This window comes from Microcebus murinus, chromosome 16 (assembly GCF_040939455.1).
Source record: "Microcebus murinus isolate Inina chromosome 16, M.murinus_Inina_mat1.0, whole genome shotgun sequence".
NCBI classification, from domain to species: domain Eukaryota; kingdom Metazoa; phylum Chordata; class Mammalia; order Primates; family Cheirogaleidae; genus Microcebus; species Microcebus murinus.
This window is the reverse complement of record NC_134119.1, coordinates 31,931,240-31,936,422: the sequence shown is the minus strand read 5'-3', so window position 1 is coordinate 31,936,422 and position 5,183 is coordinate 31,931,240.

Sequence of the window (5,183 nt, the reverse complement as noted above, 5' to 3'; positions counted from 1 at the left end):
ATCTGTCTGGGCCAGGCACGATGGCTCACACCTGTAATCCCAGCACTCTGGGAGGCCGAGGTGGGCAGATTGCTCAAGCTCAGGAGTTCGAAACCAGCTTGAGCAAGAGTGAGACTCCGTCTCTACTATAAATAGAAAGAAATTAATTGGCTAACTAAAAATATATATACAAAAAAATTAGCCGGGCATGGTGGCCCATGCCTGTAGTCCCAGCTACTCGGGAGGCTGAGGCAGCAGGATTGCTTGAGCCCAGGAGTTTGAGGTTGTTGTGAGCTAGGCTGACGCCATGGCACTCACTCTAGCCTGGGCAACAAAGCAAGACTCTGTCTCAAAAAAGGTAATACGTTTGACTCCAAAGACTATGTCTCTCTCTTCTTTAAAAAAAAAAAAAAAGTCTTTATTTTTTTGAGACAAGGTCTTGCTCTATTGCCCAGGCTAAAGTGCAGTGGCACTATCATACCTCATTGCAGCACTGAACTCCTGGGCTCAAGCAATCCTCCCACCTTACCTGAGTAGCTGGGACTACAGGCTTGTGCCACCACACCTGGCTACTTTTTCTGTTTTTTTGTAGAGATGGGGTAGGAGTGGAAGGATCTCACTACATAGCCCAGGGTGGCTCGAACTCTTGGCCTCAAGTGATTTTTCTGCCTCAGCCTCCCAAAGTACTGGCATTACAGACATGATTCACCACACCTGGCCCTTTTATTTTATTTATTTATTTATTTATTTATTTATTTATTTATTTATTTATTTATTTATTTTTGAGACAGAGTCTCTGTTGCCCCAGCTAGAGTGCTGTGGCATCAGCCTAGCTCACAGCAACCTCAAACTCCTGGGCTCAAGCAATCATTCTGCCTCAGCCTCCCGAGTATGTGGGACTACAGGCATGTGACACCATGCCCGGCTAATTTTTTGTATTTTTGGTAGAGACGGGGTCTCGCTGTTGCTCAGGCTGATCTCAAACTTCTAGAGCAAACGATCCACCTGCCTCGGCCTCCCATAGTGCTAGGATTACAGGCGTGAACCACTGCACCCGGCGCCTATTATTTTATCTTATTGCAGATGTAACAGTTGTTCAAATATGAAACATTTCATAAATATGTTATGTAGATGATCCACCTCCTCAAAATTCCAACTTTCCAGAAATCTCACTATGAGTAATTTAGTACATATTCTTCTAACTTCTTTTTTCTGTATATTAACATATATTATTCTGTTTAAAAAGTAAAAATGTGGGCCGGGCGCTGTGGCTCACGCCTGTAATCCTAGCTCTTGGGAGGCCGAGGCGGGCGGATTGCTCAAGGTCAGGAGTTCAAAACCAGCCTGAGCAAGAGCGAGACCCCGTCTCTACTATAAATAGAAAGAAATTAATTGGCCAACTGATATATATATAAAAAATTAGCCGGGCATGGTGGCACATGCCTGTAGTCCCAGCTACCCGGGAGGCTGAGGCAGAAGGATCACTCGAGCCCAGGAGTTTGAGGTTGCTGTGAGCTAGGCTGACGCCACGGCACTCACTCTAGCCTAGGCAAGAAAGCGAGACTCTGTCTCAAAAAAAAAAAAAAAAAAAAAAAAAAAGTAAAAATGTGATTATATTTCACACTGTCTTCAACATTTTTTTATTTTTTATTTTTTTGAAACAGAGTCTCACTTTGTTGCCCAGGCTAGAGTGAGTGCCGTGGCGTCAGCCTGGCTCACAGCAACCTCAATCTCCAGATCTCAGTGATCCTACTGCCTCAGCCTCCCGAGTAGCTGGGACTACAGGCATGTGCCACCATGCCCGGCTAATTTTTTGTATATATATTTTTAGTTGGTCAATTAATTTATTTCTATCTTTGGTAGAGACAGGGTCTCGCTCAGGCTGGTTTCGAACTCCTGACCTTGAGCATCCACCCGCCTCGGCCTCCCAAAGTGCTAGGATTACAGGCGTGAGCCACCACGCCCGACCAACATTTTTTTATTTTAAATGTTATTTTATTAAATTTTTTTTTTTTTAGAGACAGGGTCTATGTTGCTGAGTCTGGTCTTGAACTCCTAATTTTGAACTTCTATCCTCAAATGATCCTCCCACCTCAGACTCCCCAGTAGCTGGGATTATAGGCTCCAGCCACAGTGCCCAGTTTACTATATGCTTTTTAACTTGGATATTTTTGATAGTTCCTTCACCATCTTGGTTAGTATTAGTAAGCTTTTTTTTTCTTTGTTTTTTAGAGACAGGGTCTTGCTAAATTGCCCAGGCTAGACTGAAACTCCTGGGCTCAAGTAATCCTTTCATCTCATCTTTCCAAATAGCTAGGATTACAGGTTCACACTACCATGCCCAGGTAGTAAGCTTTTTTAATGATCGTAATTGGTCAATATTACTGGCCTTTTTCTTGCAAACTTGCTTCTAGTGGTGAAGGAAACAAAAGACTTATTTTCCACAATAGGAGGGAAATAATCTAGATGAATCATATCATCAAAAGACATAAGAATTCAATAATAACATTAAATGTGAATGGACTAAACAATCCAAGAAACAGAGATTATCAGACTCTGATAAAATAGTGAATAGAATAACAATAGAGAGAATCAATGAACCCAAACTCTGGTTCTTTGAAAAAATTAACAAAATTGTGGCCCAGCGCAATGAGGCTGAGGTGGGTGGATTGTTTGAGCTCAAGAGTTCGAGACCAGCCTGAGCAACAGCGAGACCCTGTCTCTACTAAAAATAGAAAGAAATTAGTTGGACAACTAAAAATATATATATATATAAAATTAGCCAGGCATGATGGCGCATGCCTGTAGTCCCAGCTACTCAGGAAGCTAAGGCAGGAGGATCACTTGAGCCCAGGAGTTTGAGATTGCAGTGAGCTATGATGACAACACTGCGCTCTAGTGGAGGCGACTGAGCAAGACTCTGGCTTAAAAAGAAAAAAAAAAAAAGAAATGCTATAATGCTACAATGAACAAACTACAACTACATGCAATAATATATAAAGATGATTCTCAAAAACATAAAATTGAGCAAAAGAAGCCAGACTCAAAAGAATACATTCTGTATGGTTCCGTTTATATAAAGTTTAACTCCTGGTGAGCCTCATCTACAGAATTAGAAGTCAGAATACTGTTTACCCTCAGGGGCTGTGGGTAATGACTGGAAGGGGCTTTTGTGTGCCTGGTAATGTTCTGTTTCTTTCTTTTTTTTTTTTTTTTATCCATTCATCTCTACACAAAGTCAATGTTCTGTTTCTTGATTGGGTGCTTGTTAGACACAAGTGCTTTACTTTGTGAAAGTTCACCAGGTTTTATGCTTATGATTTGTGTACTTTTATGTCTTTATATTATATTCTAATAAAAAGTTTGAGAAATTCAGAATATTTTTGAAAACAGGTTATGTCCTAAGAATATTTCTCCCATTCCCTTTCCCTTTCTTTTCTTCCTACCTTCCTTTCTTTTTTTTTTTTTTTTTTTTTTTTTTTTGAGACAGAGTCTCGCTTTGTTGCTCAGGCTAGAGTGAGTGCCGTGGCGTCAGCCTAGCTCACAGCAACCTCAAACTCCTGGGCTCGAGTGATCCTTCTGCCTCAGCCTCCCGGGTAGCTGGGACTACAGGCATGCGCCACCATGCCCGGCTAATTTTTTATATATATATCAGTTGGCCAATTAATTTCTTTCTATTTATAGTAGAGACGGGGTCTCGCTCTTGCTCAGGCTGGTTTTGAACTCCTGACCTTGAGCAATCCGCCCGCCTCGGCCTCCCAAGAGCTAGGATTACAGGCGTGAGCCACAGCGCCCGGCCCCTTCCTTTCTTTTATCTTCCTTCTTTTCTTTCTTTTTTTGTCACTTCTTGAGATACCTTTCCATTTTTTTCAATTGCGTAGTTATCGCTCTATTTCTTTTACTTTTCAATCCTTTTTTCCTGAACAGCAAGCCATTACTTGCCCATAATATTCCTTTATGCAAAGTAGGAGTGACTCTCTCCTCAAGGCACTTTATTTCCACTTGTCTAAAAATTGTTACAGGCTGGGCGTGGTGGCTCACGCCTGTAATCCTAGCACTTTGGGAAGCCAAGGCGGGAGGATTGCTTGAGGTCAGGAGTTGGAAACCAGCCTGAGCAAGAGCGAGACCCCGTCTCTACTAAAAAAAAAATGGAAAGAAATTAATTGGCTCCTAGCACTCTGGGAGGCCGAGGCGGGCGGATTGCTCGAGGTTGGGAGTTCGAAACCATCCTGCGCGAGACCCCGTCTCTACTAGAAATAGAAAGAAATTAATTGACCAACTAAAAATATATATACAAAAAATTAGCCGGGCATGGTGGTGCATGCCTGTAGTCCCAGCTACTTGGGAGGCTGAGGCCAGGAGTTTGAGGTTGCTGTGAGCTAGGCTGACGCCACGGCACTCACTCTAGCCAGGGCAACAAAAAGTGAGACTCTGTCTCAAAAAAAAAAAAAAGAAATTAATTGGCCAACTAATATATAGAGAGAAAAAATTAGCCGGGCATGCTGGTGCATGCCTGTAGTCCCAGCTACTTGGGAGGCTGAGGCAGAAGGATCACTTGATCCCAGGAGTTTGAGGTTGCTGTGAGCTAGGCTGACGCCACAGCACTCACTCTAGCCTGGGCAACAAAGCAAGACTCTGTCTCAAAAAAAATAAAAAATAATTGTTACAATGAAAGGATTTTGTAATAAGAAGACATTTTACTGTCATCTACTGGTAAATTATCAAAATAAATTTACGAATTACAATGTCTGCCATATGACTGGCACCCACTTAAAAGAGATACTCTCTGGCAGGGCACAACTTGCCCAAATAAATGCTGTAAGCTTGTCATTTGGCATTATTGCAATGAACCCTGCAGAGAGTAGAATGTTGACACTCTAGGTGGTTTTGTTCTCCCCACCACCACCTGTTTGCTATTGTTTTTCTTAAAGACATTATTCAAGTATTCACTATCAATCTTATTGATATAAAGCTGAAGCCCATCTGGATATAGATATGAAAGTAGAAGTTCAATAAATGCTAATCAAATTGTTCATATCAAAGAATAATTGATCTGCTTTTTCTTTATGCTAGTCTGAAGGCAAAACAATCTTGGGTCTTTTAGGACTGTTTTTCTTGCTCAAAACATTCTGTGAAAGAGTTTGATAACCTCTTCAGAAGCCTTTGTTAATATGTTGCTTGTCATGGCTATCGCATGCACTACG